At 41.1% G+C, this 23246-nt stretch overlaps 1 protein-coding gene across 4 annotated transcripts in view; it reads left to right on the forward strand.

Annotated features, from left to right (window-relative positions):
- LOC135223665 (uncharacterized) overlaps positions 1–23246 on the forward strand; it is a 148351-nt gene that overhangs the window by 93190 nt on the left and 31915 nt on the right. The window contains exon 6 of one of the 4 annotated variants that reach the window (XR_010316555.1): positions 17726–17867. The exons of the other annotated variants lie outside the window; for them this stretch is intronic. The gene's annotated coding sequence lies outside the window, so the exon portion shown is untranslated. The remainder of the gene's footprint in view (positions 1–17725; positions 17868–23246) is intronic. 4 annotated transcript variants of the gene reach the window in all.

Consider the following 23246-nt stretch of genomic DNA (forward strand, 5'->3'; position numbering starts at 1 on the left):
AAATGGTCAAGGAACACCTTTACATAGAGGCATGATGGGACATATGCTGACCAATAGGAGAGCAGGATCTTACAGCAGTGACTAGCTTCAGGAACCAATGGGAGAGCGGGAGGATGGTGGCAAGTCTACTGAGTTGGTGGCGCGTGAGTTTTAAAATTGTTCTCGGTGGCCCAAGCGTATCTCGGACTTTACCCTTTCGCAACCTGAATTATTTTCGTGCACAGAAGCAAAAAAATCTTCGTCTTTGCTTTCGTAACCTGGATTTTTCGTGCGTAGGGACTTTCGTATGTAGAGGTTCCACTGTATTAGTTTCTCCTCCTCTTTCACTGTTCTAGTGGCAGCCTCAAATTCTTGTCTAAATAATTCTTTCTCTTGCTCTTGGCACCCCATCTGAAGAGTGTATGTTGATTTTATATTTACTACCTTGCCCCCTATTATTTTTGGAATCTTTAAAAGCCTATCATTTACTCTTTTACTTTTACCACTTTTTCCTTCCAGTTGTTACTTACCATAATTCCGACTCCATTTCTTCCCTCTCGTGACCCGCTGTAATATAGCTTATACCCATTTCCTATCTCTCTAGTTCCACTCCCTTTCCACCTAGTCTCCTGCACACACAAGAAATCTTTCCTCCTCTTCCTCTCCATCACATTTTCTATCTCCCTCAGTTTTCCTGTGTAAAGTATGTACCTACATTCCATGTACCTGCTCTTATCTGCCACTCTTTCACTAACTTCTTTGGCTGTAGTCGTGAAATCTGTGGTACCCCTCGCCCATTTATCGCGCCAGTAGGGGGATTCTGACATGCGTCGCTTACAGGGGACGCCCTAGCCACGCTCATATGCCTTAAATCAGTAGGCATGGTTTATTGTTTGGCAGACAGGTTTTTACAACCGCATGCCCTTGCTGTCATTAACCACAGTTATTGGTGGTGCGCCTAGCCTTTTACTAAAAAGTAAGATTGCAAGGCAGCAGTTTCCACTGTTATTGGCAGTGGGCCTAGCCTTTTACTAAAAAGTAAGACTGCAAGCCAGCAGCTGTCCTTTTAGTCGCCTTTTACGACCTGCAGAACCTATGGACATCATCACCGCAGGTTTACAACCTCTTATGGCCCTGGTCACTTTGGAAAGGCTAAGCTTTTTCCAGGTTGAGCAGGAGTTCTTGAGACTGGTTACCTGTTCCTTTTACCTCTTCAGATGTTACCAAGAGGGACGGTTCAAACAGGTCTGAGGGCCAGGATAAGGACTATTCACACTCCCTTCCCAGCCCTTCCATGGAGGCCTAAGTTCTTGAGGTGGTCATAGGACCAGACAGGTCATATGTCTGAATGGAGGAGCCATCTTTGAAGGCTCTGATGAATTTGCTTCCCCTGAAGAGGGAGTGACTTAGTAGGACTGGGAACTGGAGGACCCTAAGGGTCCTCTTCCTCAGAACTTGGACAGCCCTTGGTTACAGAGGCAATTCCAAGTGGTCATTTGACTGATATGTCAGCATAATGACTCAGAGGAAGAGACTGTGGCTTTGTCCACGGACTCATTGCAGCCATTGATACCCATATGGGGACCTTCAATGGATCCCAGTCCTTCAATTGGCCTGCCATAGTTCGGGGCAAGACAGTTACCTTCAGTCCAGCCTATTTGATAAGATTCTTCCTCTGCTCTTATCTTGTCCGAGGAAATATATATAACTCACAAGGTAATGGATAAAGTTGTCAAAGCCAACACTGACGTAAAATAAACTCCGATATCATATATATAAATATATATTATATATACAGGTAGTCCCCGGCTTACGACGGGTTTGGCTTACGACATTCCGAGGTTACAACGCTTTTCAATTATATTTATCAGAAATTATTTCCAGGTTTACAACGCATGTTCCAGAGTTACGGCGCTTACAGTGCTGATCTGGCAGAAGAAATATGACTCAAAAACTGCAAAATAATCAATATTTGAAGTTTTTTTTATGAAAAATGCAATAAGAATGCAGTTTACATAGTTTTCAATGCACCCAAAGCATTAAAAGTAAGGTTTTCTTAGGATTTTAGATGATGTTCCAGCTTACGACGATTTTCGGGTTACGACGCGTATCAAGAACGGAACTCCCGTTGTAACCCGTGGACTGCCTGTGTATATATATTATATTATATATATATTATATATATATATGATAATATAATATTATTATATAATATATATAATATATATAAATAAAAGATATATGCCACAAAGGAAAATAAACGACGGAGTATCCGTAAGACCTTTCGACGTTTAAACGTCCTTTACTAAGCAGATGAACTGACATACATGAGGAAAAAGACAAAACAAAAGATTCGTATAACTGACAGATAGGGATTATAAAGAGATTAATACCTAGAATCCGACACACCTGGAAGATGAGTAACTTTCCCAAATGTGCATAAACAATGGGTGCAATTAAAAGTTTATTAAAGACAATCATCTCAGATACAAGGACAAGACAATTAAAGGATTATAGGTGACAGCTATTCAGAACTTTGGTAAACAAAACCATATTCACAATACATATTCACAATACATGTTAGACATACATTACAACGAAGATAACTCTAAGGCAACTAATTTTTATTTAAGTCTGTAATTATATCTTTGAGGTCATTCTTAAACATGTTACAAATACAAGGGTCTAAATGAAAAAGGCCACGACTAACATTGAAATTACAATGAAAAGTAAGTTGTATTAAAGCAGATTCTAAAAGATTTCGTGGTAAGACATCTCTTGACCTTGCAATTACTGAACTACCAACCCAATTTATTTGGTGGTTGTTTTCACTTAAATGAATGAATATTGCATTAGATGTTTGCCCAGTTTTTACAGAATATTTATGCTGGCTTAGCCTTACTTCTAGGCCCTTGCTAGACTGTCCGAGATAAAATGAGGGACAATCCATACATGGAATTTTATATATTATGTTGTTGCTTTCTCTGGGGCCATTTTTTATTAACATTCCTTTTAGTGTGTTATTATAGGAAAAAACAAGGTTGACATTAAAAGCTTTTAACAATGATTTAATGGTTTCAAATCCGTTAAAATAAGGCAAACTGAGAATGTTCTTAGAATTTTCTTTCTGTGTGTTACTTACACTATAAAACTTTTTGTGGGCTTCATTATAACAAGTATCTAATATATGTGAAGGATAGCATAAATCTTTCCTTATTTTTCTTATGTATTCAATTTCTTGTCCAAATATTGGGGACTGACAATGCACAATGCTCGTAAAAACATAGAAGAAAAAATTGATATTTTTATGTGAAGATGGTGGCCTGAGAAGAAATGAACATAAGTTAAGTTGTTGGTCGGTTTCCTATAAATACTGAATTTACATTGAAATGGTTCTCCATGTATCAAAACATCTAAGAAAGGGAGGCAATTGTCTTTTTCTAATTTCGATGGTACCTGGTTATTTAATTTAGAGTGTAAATCATTTACATCAATATCGACAGGCAGAACAGCTAAAATATCATCAACATAACGATGCCACTTTACAGGAATATAAATGATATTAGGTAAGTAGCGTTCTCTTTTTACTAAAATCCCTATAGACTCTATTTTAGAATATCTTAGTAATGAACTAACTCAGCGGGAATTACCTCTACCTATAAGTCACATTATTTCACTCACAAGTTTGTGCATTTGTGATTGTAAGTTTATATTCAATGGTGAATTTTATCAACAAATATTTGGCATGGCAATGGGAAATCCTTTATCACCACTACTCTCAAACTTGTACATATGGAATTCTTTGAAAAACGCTACTTACCTAATATCATATATATTCCTGTAAAGTGGTATCGTTATGTTGATGATATTTTAGCTGTTCTGCCTGTCAGTATTGATGTAAATGATTTACTCTCTGAATTAAATAACCAGTATATTTATACCCTGTATCCCTTAAACTAAAATGCTTATAACTGCCTATTTTACAATTCACTGCCTAAGTTAATAGTTCAAGCAAAAATACGTATAGACTGTCAATTATCATACTAAAACAATTTAATACTATAATTTCATATGAAAATACACCCCAAACCATTATCCCAAGGCACCCATAGTCATCTTGCATTACCTTCCTATAACTGTTACTCTCAAGTTAAATTACCTTCCTGCAACTGTTATTCTGAGGTTACATTACCCTCCTACAACTGTTACTCTTATAACAATGATTTACTAATTTTAAATGTTAATATTATTGTAAATAAACAAAAATATTTATACAAGTTTATGATCTCTCATCTGTAATTCTACAATCATACCATTTGTCTAGATCGAGTGGCAGAGAGTTTCCATTACTTAAGGGGCTATAAATGATTTGGCAACTGAACTCTCAGGTCCCTTTAACCAAATGGGCGTCTCACTAAGTTAGTTGTGTTCTAGACTTCAGGGGAAATGTCAGGCTCCTCTTTCTTCCATGACATCTTTTTATTCATTTTCTCATAAATACACCCAGGGAATGTTGTTGGTTGTAGTTATCTTTTATGATAGTATGTCAGCTATAATTGTAATTTGCAAGAAAAGTGCAAATAAATATTAGAAAAATATGAAAAAAGAAGAAATATATATTAGAAAAACAGTATATGCCTCAAGAAAATCTCGTAAATATTTTACAGCAAATATACTCAAAATTTTTTTATTGATTTTATTCTTAGCTGTTAACCCTTAAACGCCGAAGCGGTAAATAAAAAAATGACTCCTGTATGCCGGAGGGGTTTGAGAGTGAGCGCGGAAGCGGAAAAAATATTTTTTTCAAAAAATCACAGCGCGCTTAGATTTCAAGATTAAGAGTTCATTTTTGGCTCCTTTTTTTGTCATTGCTTGAAGTTTAGTATGCAACCATCAGAAATGAAAAAATTATCATTATTATATATAAATAATGCGATATATGATAGCGCAAAAACGAAATTTCATATATAATTGTATTCAAATCGCGCTGTGCGCCAAACGGTTAGAGGTAACAAGTTACTTTTTTTTCGTTGTAATGTGCACTAAATTACAATCATTTTGATATATAACACATTGTAAAACGATAAAAGCAACACAGAGAAAATATTATCACAAAATGATGCATGAATTCGTAGCACGCGGACGTAAACAAATAATTTTTTAAAAAATTCACCATAAATTGAAATATTGTTATAGAGACTTGCAATTTGTTTCAAAATGAAGGAAAATGATTGAATATTACGATACTGTAAGAGTTTTAGCTTACAAATGCAGTTTTCGACCATTTCGAACGAGTTAAAGTTGACCGAATGTCGAATTTTTGTTTAAAATTTTTTTTTATATGCAAATATAAAAAAAATGAGAAATGCTACAACCTTCCAATAATTTTTTTTTATATTGTGCATGTTTTTGCGCACATTTCATATATAAAACTTCTAAAAAAAAGCGTTAATATGAAAAGGCACAAATATTAGGAGAATGTGACCTACGCGTTTCCGAGATTTTCGGCCGAGAATCGGCGCGCGGACGGAATAAAAATATTTTTTTCAAATATTCACCATAAAAATCGAGATATTGTTCTAGAGACTTGCAATATGTTTTAAATTGAAGATAAATGATTGAATATTACTAGACTGTAAGATTTTTATGTTACAAATGCGTTTTTTGACCATTTCGGTTGAGTCAAAGTTGACCGATCGTAGTTTTTTCCTATTTATCGTACTTTATATGCAATTATTTCAAAAATGGTAAATGCTACAACCTTCCAATATTTTTTGTTATATTGTGCACATTTTTGCGCACATTTCCATATATAAACCTTTAAAAAAAGCGTAATATGAAAAGGCACAAATATTAGGAGAATGTGACCTACGCGTTTCGGAGATTTTCGGCCGAGAATCGGCGCGCGGACGGAATAAAAATATTTTTTTTCAAATATTCACCATAAATCCAGATATTGTTCTTGAGACTTGCAATATGTTTAAATTTTTTAAATTGAAGATAAATGATTGAATATTACTAGACTGTAAGATTTTTATGTTACAAATGCGTTTTTTGACCATTTCGGTTGAGTCAATGTTGACCGATCGTAGTTTTTTTCCTATTTATCGTACTTTATATGCAAATATTTCAAAAATGAGAAATGCTACAACCTTCCAATATTTTTTGTTATATTGTGCATGTTTTTGCTCACATTTCCATATATAAACCTTTAAAAAAAGCGTAATATGAAAAGGCTCAAATATTAGGAGAATGTGACCTACGCGTTTCGGAGATTTTCGGCCGAGAAGCGTTGCGCGGAGGGGAAAAAAATATTTTTTTCAAAAATTCACCATAAATCGAGATATTGTTCTAGAGACTTGCAATTTGTTTTAAAATGAAGATAAATGATTGAATATTACTAGACTGTAAGATTTGTATGTTATAAATGCGTTTTTTGACCTTTTCGGTTGAGTCAAAGTTGACCGATCGTAGTTTTTTTCGTACTTATCGTACTTTATATGCAAATATTTCAAAAATGAGAAATGCTACAACCTTCCAATATTTTTTGTTATATTGTGCATGTTTTTGCTCACATTTCCATATATAAACCTTTAAAAAAAGCGTAATATGAAAAGGCTCAAATATTAGGAGAATGTGACCTACGCGTTTCGGAGATTTTCGGCCGAGAATCGTCGCGCAGAGGGAAAATTTTTTTTTTTTTCAAAAATTCACCATAAATAGAGATATTGTTCTAGAGACTTGCAATATGTTTTAAAATGAAGATAAATGATTGAATATTACTAGACTGTAAGATTTTTATGTTACAAATGCGTTTTTTGACCTTTTCGGTTGAGTCAAAGTTGACCGATTGTAGTTTTTTTCGTACTTATCGTACTTTATATGCAAATATTTCAAAAATGAGAAATGCTACAATTGCCGTATAACTGAATAGCCGTTAACTGACACTGCTGTTAACCGAGGGCTACCTGTAACTTCTTATGGGACGCTCTAATATGTATTTTGGTGGTTCTCTCCATCTTCTCAACTGATTATGATGTGTTTGTATTATCCTTATATTTCCTTCTTCATTCCTGTCTTCTAGCACATAACTCAATCCATTGGACCAAACTGTTCCCACTTCATACAGACCTTCATACTTCTCGTGTGTCTTACTCATTGTCAATCTTCCCTTGTCAACCACTTCCTTCAACACCTCATCACCTACTCCGTAACTCTCAAACCTTTCATTTGCTTGTCTCCACACATCCTGTTCATCTCATTCAAATCCAACCTCGCTCTCACATACCTCTCACAATTCATAACATACTCACTGGAGGTATACCTTTGCTTTTATGTACTGACCCATTATACATCGCTCCCACTCTTACTAACAACAAATCCCATTCATTTTCTCTATCAGTCAACATTTGTAGCATCCCACTCAGTCCTTATGGTTTGTTCTGCCAATCCATTTGCACTTGGCACATATGGAGTCATTCCACATTTCGCAACGACCTCCACTCACTCCTACTCTCCTTCCACTTGGGCAGTCTCTCACATGATGTCCCATCTTTCTTCAGCCAAAACACTTCAACTTTTTCACTTGCCGACATTGAACTAACATGTGTCCTCTCTTTCCACAGCCAAAACATTCGCCATTAGCCCATCTACAGTCTACTTTCACATGCCCAGTCCTTTTACACCTGAAACTCTCTACTACTACTATACTGTTCACATTTCCGTTCACTCTACCCACCCTTCTACTCCTAAACCTCTCTCGGCGTCTGCTCCAGCTCCTTATTCCGATATTCCCTTTCATTCACTTGCCTCTTTCCACTCAGTCTCTCCTACATTCTTCCAACAAGGCTTTCATCACACTCAGTCCCTCACTCGCCACAACATCCTTGTAAGTCCTTCCTTTCACTACTTCAGATCCAACATGTATCTCCTTTGGTTCATTCTCATCTTCTCGTAGGTCCTCCAGCATCTCCAAAGCATCCTCCCACCTCAAACTCTTTCCTGACCACCGCTTCCGATCCTTCTGCTTTTCATTGAGGATCACCCTAATTTTCTCAGGAATGGTTGCCAAGAACTTCCTCATAAGATGTTTATTCTCCTTAATCCCTTCCTCCCCATACTTTTTTCTTGACAATGGCTACAGCCTATGGGTATACGTATAAGCCCACTCCTTCTCCAGTCTTCATTTTTGCTTCCTCAAATCCATCATCCTTTTTGTACACTACACTCCCTTTCATTCTTTTTGTCAGCCCAATCACTCCTGCTTTTACTGACTCATACCCCACCTCACCCTCACACATACTCTTATAGCACATCTTCAACCACCCGTCCAAGAACTCTCCCAGCCGCTTTATCCACACACTATCATTCTCACCATACTTTTGTACAGTACTTCTCATACTCATTAAAACTCATATATGTCCCTCCCCTTTCCAATACTAAATTTGTTCATGCAACTTACCTGTCAGATATATATATAGCTGATAATTCCGACGACCGACAGAATTTAAAACTTACGACACACGTAGTGGGAGTCAGGTGGTTAGTACCCATTCCTGCCGCTGGGAGGCGGGTATCAGGAACCATTCCCATTTTCTATTCATAATTTTTCTGTCGCCGGTGTTGTGAACATCTGTTTACAGCACCTCCGTCTGGATTTGGAAACTTTTGGCTACTTGAGTATCCCTTTTGGTTCTTTTTTGGATTAATTGACTTGGATCGGTGGCTAGGCACACGTTATTAGTGGATTGATTTGATTTTGGTTTGGATTTCTCTTGGATAATATGTCAGGGTCTAGTACAGCTAACGCTAGATTTTGCTCTAGGACTGATTGTAGAGGTAGGCTACTGAAAGCTTCAGTAGACCCACATACAGTATGTAAGAGTTGCAGGGAGCATGAATGTGTGTATGAAAGCCGTTGTAAGGAGTGCGAAAGATTAACAGATTCTGAGTGGAAGGCGTATGATACCTATCTTAGGAAACTTGAAAAGGATAGGTTAAGGAGGTCTTCCTCCAGGAGTGTTTCAGGTGTGCAAGAAATTAATGTTTCTCCTGTTAACCCTCCTTCTGTTAATGCTCCTAACCCTGTAGTGTTGCCTCCGGGCCCTGAAGCAGTGTCAGTAGAGAGTAATACTTTGTCCTTAATTTTGGAGTCGATTCGAAATTTAGAATCGAAAGTGTTGGCTCTTGAGAGCAAAAGTGATGTGCAGAAGTGCAGTGATACCCCTTGTGTAGTGGAGGGTGCGTCAGATCGGCCTCGTTTTCGCCTCTAGCCTGGACCTCTGCTTGACTCCCAGGACCCGGGGAGGGAGCATGTCGAAAGCCGAAGGAGGGTTACAAGGAACCCCCACCGATCTGGCGTGCCTTCGGCAGTTACTGATGAAAATCCCCAGACTGCCAGGAGCGTGTGCGTGCACGTCTCCTCAAGGAGTGTTTTTCGTCATCGGAGGCTTCATCCCCACGTAAAGGGTGGAGTTCTCACGGTGCTTCCCGTCCGCTGAAAAGGGCGGCGCGTGTTGGTGACGCTTCACGTCCTAGTTCTTCGAATCTGCGATCTTCTCCTGACAGTGCGTTCGCTGCTTTTCCGCCGCAGAAAAGGCGTAGAGAGTCTTCGGACTTGGATTCGGGTAGTTAGTTCGCGGGGGGGGGAGCGATACAGTCGCTCAGAGCTCGGGAGGGAGGAGGCCGTGCCTGGGAGGAGGAGGGAGGCGTCCCCTCGCCGCTCTCCTGCTCACAGGATCAGTCCCTCTCCGGAGCAGGAAGATTCGCCAACCAAGAGGATGCTTCAGTCACTGCAGCAACAACTTCAGGACGTTCTTGCTTCTAGAGAGTCTCTTCCGCGTCGTAGAAAGGACGAGAAGCTTCCTGTGAAGAAGTCAAGACCTATTTCTCCTCGCTCGCCTCTCTCTTCGTTCGAGTCTCCCTCTAGAGTTCGTTCTGCTCCCCAGCAGCTCTCCAGAGGAGGTGAGAAGTTTGTTTCTCGCTCTCAGGATGAGATATCTCCCGCTCGCAAGTCTTCGAATGTTCGCAAGCGAGCGGTGGACGCTGAGCGCGCTTCTGTGCAAGTGGAGCGCGCTTCCGTTGCCGCCAAACGCGCACCTGTTGTTGATAAACGTGCACCAGTGGACGGCAGCCGCGCGCTGGCGGCCGCTCGGCGCGCCAGTGGACGCCAAGCGTGCACTAGTGGACGCTCGGTGTGCGCCAGTGGACGCCAGGCGTGTTTTAGTAGATGTCGAGCGCGCACCTGTCGGCGCCAAACGTGTGGTTTCGGACGCCAAGCGCGCGCTGGTGGACGCCAGTTCCTCACCAACGCAAGTTCAGGTGGAAGAAGGAACCCTACCTGTTCGTCATTTTTCTTCAGAATTTCCTCCTACTTCTCCAGTTTCTGAGGAAGGAGTTAGCGATAATTTAGTCGAAGCAGAGGAAGAGCAGCAGCCAGCTCCTGTCTCATCGGACTATAAAGTTTTGATGCGTCTTCTACAGTCGGAGTTTGGAGAAACTTTCCAACCGGAAGCCCCTCGTACTCCCCCTTCTCAATTTTCTTCTTTTAAAGCATCGAAGGCATCAGGCGTCTTAAAATGAAGAAGTCGCTTTCCACGAAGCAAGCGTTCCGGAAAGTCCATGAGTGGATGGAGAAGAGGAAAGCGTCAGGAAAGTCCTCTTTGGCTTTACCGCCATCAAGACTGCGGTAAAGGAGGCATGTGGTACGAGACGGGAGAGGACGTAGGTGTTAAACTACCAGCCTCTGCTCAGGGTGATTTCGGGAGCATCGTGGACGCTTCCAGAAGAGCCCTTCTGTCTTCATCAAAAGTCACTTGGACCCATAACGAGTTCGACTTCCATCTAAAAGGCCTCTTCAGGACTCTAGAGGTCTTCAACTTTCTCGACTGGTGTCTTGGAGTTTTGGATGCCAGGTCAAGGAGTTCTGATACTATTAGTCTGGGGGAGCTGTCCAGTGTACTTTCTTGTATGGACAAGGCCGTCAGGGATGGTTCTGAGGAGTTGGCTACTCACTTTAGCTCGGGGATTCTCAAGAAGAGAGCACTCTTCTGTAACTTCACAGCCAAATCCGTCTCTCCAGCGCAAAAGGCGGACTTGCTCTTCGCTCCGTTTTCAGACCATCTCTTCCCTCAGACTATGGTTAAGGACATAGCATCGAGCCTTCAGGAGAAGGCAACGCAAGATCTTCTGGCTCAGTCTTCTAGAAGACCAGCAGCTGCTTCCTCTTCTGGAGTTTCGTTTACCAAGAAACCGAAGCCCTTTCGTACTGGATCTTCCTCGAAAACAGCCTCTCGAGGAAGAGGCTCTTCCAGAGGGAAAACCCCTGCTCCGTCAAAGAGTAGGAAGTGATTTGGAAGTCCTTCAGACGCCGGTAGGAGCCAGGCTTCTTCTGTTCGCGAAAGCCTGGGAAGAGAGAGATGCCGACCCTTGGTCGCTAGATGTTGTGAGGAAAGGATACAGGATTCCGTTCTTGAAGTCACCCCCGCTATCCTCAACACCAAAGGATTTGTCTCCCTCTTATCGAGGAGAGAAACAGAAAGTGCTTTTCGATCTGCTAGAACAAATGATCAAGAAGCAAGCGGTGGAACAGGTCTTCGACCTGGAATCTCCAGGCTTTTACAACCGTCTGTTCCTAGTGCCGAAACATTCGGGGGGGGTGGCGACCCGTCCTCGATGTCAGCAGCCTAAACCTCTTCGTCATAAAGAAGAAATTCAAGATGGAGACGCCTCAATCTGTGCTGTCAGCTTTGAGACCGGGGGATTGGATGGTCTCACTAGACCTCCAAGACGCGTATTTTCACGTCCCCATCCATCCCCAATCAAGGAAATACCTGCGATTTGTCCTGAAGGGGAAGGTATTCCAATTCAGGGCACTTTGCTTCGGTCTGACCACAGCGCCGATGGTTTTCACCATTCTGATGAAGAACGTGGCAAGGCTGCTTCATCTGGAGAATATAAGGATCTCTCTCTACCTAGACGACTGGCTTATTCGAGCTTCATCGCGAGACCGGTGTCTGGAGGACCTGCACACGACCATGTCGTTAGCGAAGTCCCTGGGGCTTCTGGTAAACCTCGAAAAGTCGCATTTGACTCCTTCTCAATCTTTAGTCTATCTGGGGATTCAGATGGACTCAGTGGCTTTTCGGGCTTTTCCGTCCCAGGGGCGACAACTTCAATGCTTGGAAAAAGTGGCGACCTTTCTGGGGAAGGAAACATGCTCGGTGAGGAATGGATGAGTTTGCTGGGGACCATTTCCTCACTGGAGAAGTTTGTTTCTCTGGGAAGGCTGCACCTCAGACCTCTTCAATTCTTCCTAGCCAACAGTTGGAAGAACAAACAAGATCTGGAGGCGATCTTGTGTTTAACGAGAGAGGTGAAGGATCACCTAAGTTGGTGGTCAGATCCACGGAAGCTCGCAGAAGGGCTCTCCCTCAAACTTCGGAACCCCGACCTAGTGTTGTTTTCCGACGCGTCGTCCACGGGTTGGGGAGCAACACTAGGAGGGAAAGAAGTGTCGGGCACCTGGAGAGGGGAACAGGTGCCCTGGCACATCAATCTGAAAGAGCTGTCAGCGATTTACCTGGCGCTCAGGTTCTTCCAGGAAGAAATATCCGGCAAAGTCATTCAGATCAACTCGGACAACACCACAGCACTGGCATACCTAAGAAATCAAGGGGGAACTCACTCGCCTTCTCTGTTTGCCATCGCAAAGGAACTCCTTTTATGGGCGAAAGCGCAAGACGTCACTATCCTGACAAGGTTCGTGTCAGGAGTACAGAATGTTCGAGCGGACCTTCTCAGTCGAAGAGGACAGCTTTTGCCGACAGAGTGGACCCTTCACCAAGAGGTTTGCCAGTCGGTGTGGAACCTGTGGGGTTGTCCGCAGGTGGATGTCTTCGCAACTTCCAGGACGAAAAGACTTCAGCTGTATTGCTCCCCAGTTCTGGACCCGGGAGCAGTCGCAGTAGACGCCCTACTTTGGAGTTGGTTGGGTCTAGACATATACGCTTTTCCCCCGCTCAAGATCCTCGGGGAAGTGATGAGGAAGTTCGCGGCATCGGAAGGAGCGAGGATGACACTCATCGCCCCCTTCTGGCCAGCAGCCGACTGGTTCACAGAGGTGATGTCCTTCCTGGTAGACTTTCCGAGGACTCTGCCCTTAAGGAAAGATCTACTCAGACAGCCCCACTTCGAGAGGTACCACAAAAACCTCCCCGCTCTGAGTCTGACTGCGTTCAGACTATCAAGAAGTTGGCCAGAGCGAGGGGTTTTTCAAGACCTGTGGCGAAGGCGATTGCCACCGCAAGGAGGCCCTCCTCAATCGCTCTGTACCAATCGAAGTGGGCTGTCTTCAGATCCTGGTGCAGGAAGAAGGGCATTTCCTCCACCACAACCTCTGTGAGCCAGATAGCTGACTTCCTTCTTCATCTGAGAGAGGAAGTGAAGTTAGCTGTTCCAACTATTAAAGGCTACAGGAGCGTGCTTTCTGTAGTCTTCAGGCACAGAGGACTCGATTTGACTAATAATAAAGACCTTCATGATCTCATTAGATCTTTCGAGACTAAGAAGGTCATCCAGCCTAAAGTACCCTCGTGGAACTTGGATGTGGTGCTCAAGTATTTTATGTTGAGTCACTTCGAACCGCTTCATTCAGTTTCTATGAGGAATCTGACGAAGAAAACGATCTTCCTAACCGCTCTGGCGACGGCGAAGAGGGTTAGCAAAATCCAGGCCATTAGTAAGCAGATTGGGTTTTCAGACAATAATGCGATTTGTTCTTTAAGTCCCGCGTTCTTAGCAAAGAACGAGAATCCTCCTCCAACCCTGTGGCCCGAGGACCTTTGAAATCAAAGGGTTGTCAGAAATAGTGGGAAATGAACGTGAGAGATTCCTGTGTCCTGTCAGGACTCTAAAGTTCTATCTGCAGAGAACTAAAGCTTGCAGAGGTTCGTCTGACAATTTGTGGTGTTCAGTGAGGAAGCCTGATCTTCCTATGTCGAAAAACGCACTGGCGTTCTTCATCAGAAGTACAATTAAAGAAGCTCATGATAAGTGCAGTGATAGTGATTTGAAGCTTCTGAAAGTGAAAGCTCACGAGGTGAGAGCTATTGCTACTTCGGTAGCTTTTCACAAAAATATGGCGCTCAAAGATATTTTGAATGCCACATTTTGGAGAAGCAATTCGGTGTTCGCTTCACACTACCTGCGGGAGGTGAAAGTGACATACGAAAATTGCTTCTCCCTCGGACCATACATTGCTGCAGACACTGTTTTGGGGACAGGAGGTAACACTCATCCTATCCTTTAGGGATTAGGGGGGTTTTTAACTTGTGTTTTATGGTTGTGGGGTGACCGTCTGGGGCGGGTCTCCCTTCCATTAGCTTAGTTAAGTGGGATACCTTTGGTAAACGAAGCCAGGTGGTTGTATTTTTGTCTCGTTGCCCTCATTAGTATGGTCCATGGTTTAGTCACGTCGTGGTCTCGCCCCTGTCGACAGATCATCTGGAGTGCACCAGCTTCATAGGTCTCTACCTTGCTGGCAACTCTAGTAGCACAAGCAGACTTACGTGGCAGTAATCACGAAGCCAGCTATGCTAACAGGTAAGGAACCAAGGTATCAAATATCTGCATATATGTGTTTCCTAAATCCTCTATTCTGTCTCTCCCACCACCAAAGGTGGGATTCAGCTATATATATATCTGACAGGTAAGTTGCATGAACAAAATGATATTGTAATGATACAATTAAGTTTGTTCATACTTACCTGGCAGATATATATAATTAATTACCCGCCCACCTCCCCTCAGGAGACAGTGGAAGTAAAAATTATGAATAGAAAATGGGAATGGTTCCTGATACCCGCCTCCCAGCGGCGGGAATGGGTACTAACCACCTGACTCCCACTACGTGTGTCGTAAGTTTTAAATTCTGTCGGTCGTCGGAATTATCAGCTATATATATATCTGCCAGGTAAGTATGAACAAACTTAATTGTATCATTACAATATCATTTTCTCAATCCGAGGAACCTCTCTTACGAACATTGTTTTAGCCTGTCTCCTCTACCTCACTCAAACCTTGACTACTACTACTACTTTTACTCTTCCTATCATCCTCAACTTCTGAGTATGAACTATCTCTCAAAATCTGGAAATTTGACTTTTTTTTTTTTTTTTCCCCTCACACCTCTCCCTTTTTGTGTTTTCTTCTTACCCTATTTTTTAAATTTTTTATTATTGTCTTCCCTATCATTTCTATACATCTCACTCATACTGTCCTTACTCTTACTTAACAACTTCCCCGTCTTAGGCTTTTTCTCCTATGCACCTTTTACCTCAGCGTCCTTCCTTCCCTGCCTAACACCGGGCTCAGTCTTAGCCACTTCAGCCAGTTTCTTTGCCATCTCATACACTTTCTTATACATTGCCTCCATCCTAGCAAATAACCTGCTTTCACTTTCCAGGGACATCAGCCTATCTATGTTCTGGTTCAAACCTTGCTCCCTGTCACCTAACCCAACACCTTCCAAAACTGCTCCCTATACCATCATCTCCAATTGTGTACCCCACTCTTACTTTACCCAAGCCCCACTTTGGGCGCCAAAATATGTGGGGCTTTTCAAGTTACGCAAATAGAGCAGGACACTAATGGGAACAGATTTGAAAGGGATTTTAAATAAAACTCTGATTCTCCTTAACCTAATTTATTCGTATTGTTCCAATATGCAACTAAATCTAATCTTATCCTCTAATACCTAAGTCTAACTTAACATTACCCCGACCACCTAAGAACCCTTAATATCCTTAATCCTAATATTGCAATGACACTGCATAAACTTTTTTATTTTCCTCTTGTCAGCAGCTCCTGCAGAGAGCTTCTAGTTATTCTTTCTGGTTCCTGAATCATTATTTCCAGCTGCTCATAAATGTGCAGCCTGGAATCATTCGCCGCTTTGCTCAGATAGAAAAGGGACCACAACCAACTGGTAAAACTGTCTCTCAGCTTCCACCATTGAGTACAGGTGAAGGGGAGTCTCAGCTCTACTTTTCTCATCTAACAAACTGTAATGAAAAAGAAAAGAAAGACAACCATTAATCACAAAAAATTCTCTCACCCACAAGAATAATATGAAATAAAAAATGGTTTAAAAATTGCCTAACCTAATCAACCTAATAACAACTTAGAAAATAATAAGAAAATTCAAACATTCATTCACATTCACACAAACCCAACATTTTATTCTACCACAATGTTTCTCCTTGCATTTTAATAATTTACTCATGTTTTACATATTAATTCAATTTTTTTTCTTTTAGTAAGTGATCTCTTCTTTCTGTAGCATTTCCCTTTACCTTCTGTTACTCTTTCTAAAGAATACCATACTCTTTAGACGCTTGAATTTCAAGTCATTGGCCCCTGTGGGCTTGTTCCATATGAATAGGGTCCATCTTCAGATTAATAATATGATAATAATGATAAATAATAATAAGTCTTTTACTAGAGTAGCATCTTGGGGATGAGATTGCCTCCTCTGCCTTGAGAACAGTAGCTGTGGAGTCAGTGCCCACGGCTATTCTGCAGTCGTCTGTTGTTGAATATTTACCTCAATACAGTGGAGCCCTCTAAAAATGCCTCAAACTGACTACATATTTTGAAAGTTCAAACACAAAAAAAAAACACTAAAAATACTTATACCCGAGTATTTTAATAGTTTTAACGCAAAAAGGGCATTTAGTCTTGTAAATGATATGAAAATAGTACAGTAATTAGTGAATAATTATCAGTGAAAAATACAGCAAATTGGTGAATTTTCTGCAAATGTGTATATATGTTCCATAGAAAAATCCATGAATTGGTGAGTCCACAAATCTGGGCGGCTTACTTTACACTAGCAGCCTTATCTGTGTGTGATTTCTCCTGTGAGGGGGATGTAGTGCATTTACAGAGGTTGTTGGTGTCAGGAAAGCTGCTGATATTCCTTGCTCATCAATCTTAGGGATCTCAAGCTCTGTCCTTCCACCATCACCTCTTCATGTTGAACTCATTCTCCTCATTATTTTCTCCTTCACCCTCCTCCTCCAGGAGAAAGTAGGAGATTCCAGGTGACCTTTTGTAAGAACTCCCATAGCACTTCAATTGAAGCACTTCAGTTGACTGATCTTCCTAGTCACTGGGCATGTAGGAGCTCTTGAACACTTATGGGTGATTTATTAGCTTCTGGCCAAGCAGACTTGGACCCTACTGAGCTTACTCAGTACCCAGTCTCAGCTTGCTTCGGCACAAGGATTGCCCTAGTAACCTCATACAGGTAGTGGGGTGGGCTATTCCATCTGTGCTTCCCAGGAAGTACACCTGTTTGAGCCAGTACAGCTTACTGGCTGCACTTTGCCAGTCTCTGGACTGGGTAAGTGCAAGGAATGGGGTTAGGTCTTCCTGTGTTTCTTTGGAAATGCATCAGGCAGAGGATATTCAACCTTTCCTCCTGTGATTCCCTGGAAGTAGAGTGGTGCTCAAATCTCATGCAACATGATTCTTTTTGTATCGTTCAGATTCTCAGACTCAACGTGACGTTGCCAAGTAGTGTTAAACTTTTTTTTTTATTTCAATTTCATACATGTCGACAAGTTTGCGAATTCACAGCTAGACCTATTTTCCTTATGGTTATATAAATATGACCCCTTTTATGCATTGGTATGATTCGTAATCTGTGTGATTTAAACTGACTTTTTTTATTTACGTTGCTTAGTTCAAAGTGCGGTGTGATTAGGTTAGCGGTGCCATCAATGAAAGCACACTTGACATGCTCATCGGACTGGTCAACATAACCTCGTCTGCAGCAATATGACAGTAGACCTAATAAGCCCAACAGTCATAACAACATTTTCAAAGTAGGAATATGAATTACAACAAGTTTTCTTTGATTGTTGAAGTTTATGCTGTGTTTAAGCTGCCTGCCTGTATGTTGCAAAATGTTTCATAGGCCTAAAGAAATCATCTAAGCCTTCTGAGATGTAATCTGTTACTAATGAATTTATTTGTAAAGAGTACCTGTTCTTTGAGGATTACGATGGGAATATAAATTACAACCAGTTTTCTTTGAATGCTGAAGTTTTAGGCTGTGTTTAAGCTGCTCATATGTTGCAAAATGATTTATAGACCTAAAAAAATTTCTAAGCCTTTTGAAATGTAATCTGTTGCTAATGTTTTTATTTGTAAAGATTACCTGTTCTTTGAGGAATAAAAGATGATAATTTTAATAATATGAAAAGATGGCTATTAATCGAAATATCATAAGTATTAGTATTAAGGCGTATGGAACACTTGTTTTTCAACTGGTTTAGAATATTATAGTATTCTTAAAAATCCTTCTGCTCGCTTTTGGTGTATAATTTATTCTTTCATATTGTAACTTGAAGTGCAAGAATGTGTAGATAACCTCATTTGCTTTCTGGCCAGAAATTGTTAATAGAGAGATGTGATTGTTAAGTGCAAAGTAAAGAAATCTAGCACCTAGGATTAGGAACAATCTTGGCTTTGACAAAAGAAGAATTGCATAGGCGAATATTTGCTAGTATGCCATCATTTTTTGAAATATATTTAAGAATCATAACAAATAATTATATATGAAAATCCAAGTAGTATTCCTCATAACACATATAAAGTAAATGTTTTCAAGATAATTTCATTGTCGCTACTCATTGTAGACCTACTTATGTTACACCGGGTGGTGGTTGTTGTACCGACACTAATGATACGTCACACATGCTTCCCTCACACGTTGATATTGGTAGGCGCATTCTACTTTTGTATATACATATTTACATTTTTTTCAGCATTGAGGTGTAAAAGCAATAAAGTAGGACTATTTCAAATTTTATGCTTGCTTTGGAAGCATTATTAATATTATGACAATTTTTTTTTATTTTTTTTTTATTTAACATTTGAACTGATGCTTGATGATGACTTCATTTTGGTCAAATACTTCAGCGATGTGAACGAAAGTTTTGAAAATGTTTCAAAAGAGCTTTTTCTTAAATTTGGCTACACGTAACATTTTCTTATAGTTTTGAAATATATGACAGATTTAACTCTTATGAAACATATGGCCTTATTGTATGCAATAATCGCATTTCCGCATTGAAATAATAGATAAATATGGAGCATGTTAGGTTGCCAGTTAGTGAATTTTGAACAAAATCCTATGGAGTCATGTCGCATGAGATTTGAGCATCACTTTACACCTGGTTGAGTCAACCTTATTACTTGTTTAATGCATGTTTAATCCCTCAGATCATGTGCATGCCAGGAGTGGGTTGGTTCATGATAATCCCCACCTTCTCAGTACACACCAGCTTTGGGAATGCATGCCAGTATAAGTGCACACACATTTTCTTGTAAAGAATACCAGAAATGAGTACAGAACAGAGTGGTCTGGCAGTGTGTGGGGAGAGTGCAGAGACCATTACTCCAGCTTTATGTTGCATGTGCATTGGCCCCTCACCTATGCCTCTCTGGGTATTGCGGTTTAGTCAGAGATGTTTCCTCTTTCATGGTTTTAAATAGTCATTGGAATGTTCATGTGTGGGAGGTGGTTTGCATGTGATAGACCTCTATTCACTTTAACAGTAGTACTTATGAGTGGTTGGAGGATCTATTCATATGCAATTGTGTTACACCCAGGTCTGCTAGTGGCTTGCTACAGACCTGCACTGTATAGTCCTTAAAAGTGCTACTTGCAATTTTTTCAACATGTCTGTAGGTATGTAAACATACTTCATTGTGCACATACAAAGAGGACATTTGCAGTATAATTCTCTTATGGTATTACATTTAAAGATGTCTAGTTTGTTTAGTAGGACATGCATGGTAGCACATGCAAAGGTGCAGCAATAAGTTTGGTTTCAACCAATCATACCGAAGTGTATGGTTTTTCTACCATGATTTTGAGAGGTTACATGTTGGCCTAAAATTTTTCTCATGAGAGACTGTGTTGGTGGACCACTATTGTGAAAGGTTATATCTGCTGCAATCATTTATTTTGGTGACTGGTACCATTTATTTAGATAGTTAATGTCCACAGTTTGAAGGAGAACTCATCATCATCATGGAAGATTCTTACTCTTACCTTAGGAAAACTATTTATTCCTGGAGAATAAATAGATTTGTCTTCCTTGCAGAACCCTTGTAGTAGAGCTGGTGCAGAGATTGTTTGGCTCTTTGTGAGCCTAATGATCATGAGGAAGTAACCACAGCCTTCATCGTTGAACCTTGTTATTGAATGAGTTTTTTTAGAGCCCATTCAGGAGGCAAAGCAATTATTTTGACCTGTGGTTGCATTTCCATGTGGTGCTTTGAATCAGGTTAACAATCTGATTTACAGATCAGGGGGTTCCCTGCCATCAACAAGTCAAGCTCACTACTTTTTCACTGTCAAGAGATGCCTGAGCAGCATCAGCCAGCTCCTTTGACCACAGCATCAACTAACAGAACCTAGAATTGTACTCGTGCTAAGGGTAAACAAGACTCAAACCAGGGGCGGGAAGGAATTGCAAACATATTCTTAGTCCTTTTCCTCTTCTTCACCCTTCTCCTTGAGAAAGAGGAAGGAGAAGAGAACTTCATCAGAAACAGGTTAGGTTCAAGCACCACATTACTCCTTTACAAGGGTAATGTGGTGACAGTGGTGAAGGAAAGTTGGAGTCCCAAGACACTCAAAACCACCATGCAGTGATTTCCAAACCCTTAGTGATGGTGAAGGCAAGGTAGTATGGTGTTGAGAGGAGTCTGTTCCTCCAAACCTAGAATAGTAGCCCAGTTTGCCTCCAGAAAAGCAGGGAAATGATATTGTTAAGATACAATAAAGTTTTGTACATACTTACCTGGCAGATATATACTTAGCTATAGACTCGGTCGTCCCGACAGAATTTCAAAACTCGCGGCACACGCGACAGGTAGGTCAGGTGATCCACCATTCCCGCCGCTGGGTGGCGGGATCCGGAACCATTCCCGTTTTCTAAGACAGATTTTCTCTTCCACCTGTCTCCTGAGGGGAGGATGGGTGGGCCATTAATCATATATATCTGCCAGGTAAGTATGTACAAAACTTTATTGTATCTTAACAATATCATTTTTGTACATGAAAACTTACCCAGCAGATATATACTTAGCTGATTGGCACCTTTGGTGGAGGGTAAGAGACAGCTTAAACATAATCATAATAAATATAATAAATACATAAAAAATAGGGAAAAAACAACATATGTTCTTGGATATAATAATCCATGGTTCCTACCTGATTGGGCTGAAGACTTCATGAATACTGTCTATGAGTCTGCCTGCCTCAAGAGTCCCAGCGAGGTATGGACCTATGGCTGAATAACTAGTTCTTTGGATCGTGTCAATGGGGGCTAGCCCGCTTACGCGACAGAGCCTACTCTGGATCTTACCAATGGGGGCTGACCCACTTACATGGTAGAGCCTTTACCTTTGTCATATCAATGGGGACTAGCCCTCTTACATGACAGAGTTAAGGTTCCAATAAGTAAACACAAGGAGCACTGAAGCCAATCCCTATCACCTGACCATGTTAGTACTGTTAAAAACTAAAAATTGTAAGAGGGTCCCCTATTCCCTCTGACAATCAACCAATAAAAAACAACCACCAATAACTGAAAGAAAAATTATAATACTACACTAAGTTAAGCAGGATTAGCCTCAGCTCCCTCTCCCAGCACTGAATCCGCAGAAACATACGCTCCCAGAGCAAAGCACTTTTCGTAAGAAATTTTTATGTCTCTTAGATAATTGGAGGCGAAAACAGAGTTACATCTCCAAAACGTTGACTCTATCAGAGCCTGAAGAGACCAGGTTTTGTGAAAAGCCATTGACGTAGCTATGGCTCTCACTTCATGTGCTCTTACTCTGAAAATCTTGAGGTGCTCTTCATTGCACGTAAGGTGAGCTTCCTTTATCACATCCTTTATGAAGAACGTTAGGGCATTCTTAGAAATAGTTCTTTTAGGATCTTTTACCGAGCACCAGAGACTTTCTTCTGTACCTCCCAAGAACTCTTTTTTTTTTTTTTTTTTTTTTTTTTCTTCAGGTAGAACTTGAGTGCCCTGACTGGACACAAAGTTCTCTCTAGTTCTTTTCCTGTTATTGAAGAAAGTCCTTTTACCTCAAAGCTTCTAGGCCATGGTTTTGAGGGATTTTCGTTCTTCGCTAGAAAAAGTGGTTTAAAGGTGCAAACCGCTGAATCCTTCCTAAAACCAACTTTACCTTCCAAGGCTTGCAACTCGCTAACTCTCTTAGCTGTTGCTAAAGCGAATGGAAATAAGGACTTTCTAGTTAAGTCTCTAAATGAAGCTGTGTGAGAAGGTACAAACTTTTCTGACATTAGGAACTTAAGGACCACATCCAAAGTTCCAGCTAGGTTTCTTAATCTTCTGGTCTTTCGTGGTTTCGAAAGACCTTATTAGGTCATGAAGATCTTTATTGTTTGTAAGATCTAGACCTCTATGTCGAAAGACTGAAGCCAGCATACTTCTGTAACCTTTCACTGTTGATACTGCCAGGTTACAACTCTTTCTCCAAAATAGAGAAGAAATCAGCGATCTTAGTTACAGAGGTACTGGAAGAGGATATTTTCTTACTCTTACACCATCTTCTAAACAACTCCCACTTCGACTGATACACCTTAGAGGTGGAAACTCTTCTGGCTCTTGCAATAGCCTTCGCAACTTCGCGCGAAAAACCCCTTGCTCTGACGAGTCCTTCGACAGTCTGAAGGCAGTCAGACTTAGAGCGGGGAGGTTCTTGTGAAATCTGTCGAAGTGGGGCTGTTTGAGAAGATCGCTCCTTAGTGGAAGCGGTCTTGGAAAATCTACTATCCACTCCAGTACCTCTGTGAACCAGTCGAGAGCTGGCCAGAAGGGAGCGATTAGGGTCATTTTTGTTCCCTCTGAGCAGGCGAACTTCCTCAATACTTCCCCTACTATCTTGAAAGGAGGGAAGGCGTATGTATCTAAACCTGTCCAATCTAGCAGAAAGCTGTCTACGGCTACTGCCTGCGGGTCCGAGATCGGGGAGCAATAATTTTCCAGCCTGTAGTTCTTGTTGGTCGCGAACAGGTCTATATTGGGTCTTCCCCACAGATGCCAAAGTTGTTGGCAAACCTGAAGATTGAGTGTCCATTCCGTGGGTAGGACTTGGTCTTTTCTGCTCAACAGATCCGCATGGACATTTCTCTCTCCCTGCACAAACCTTGT

This window comes from Macrobrachium nipponense, chromosome 10 (genome assembly GCF_015104395.2).
Source record: "Macrobrachium nipponense isolate FS-2020 chromosome 10, ASM1510439v2, whole genome shotgun sequence".
Taxonomy (NCBI): Eukaryota; Metazoa; Arthropoda; class Malacostraca; order Decapoda; family Palaemonidae; genus Macrobrachium; species Macrobrachium nipponense.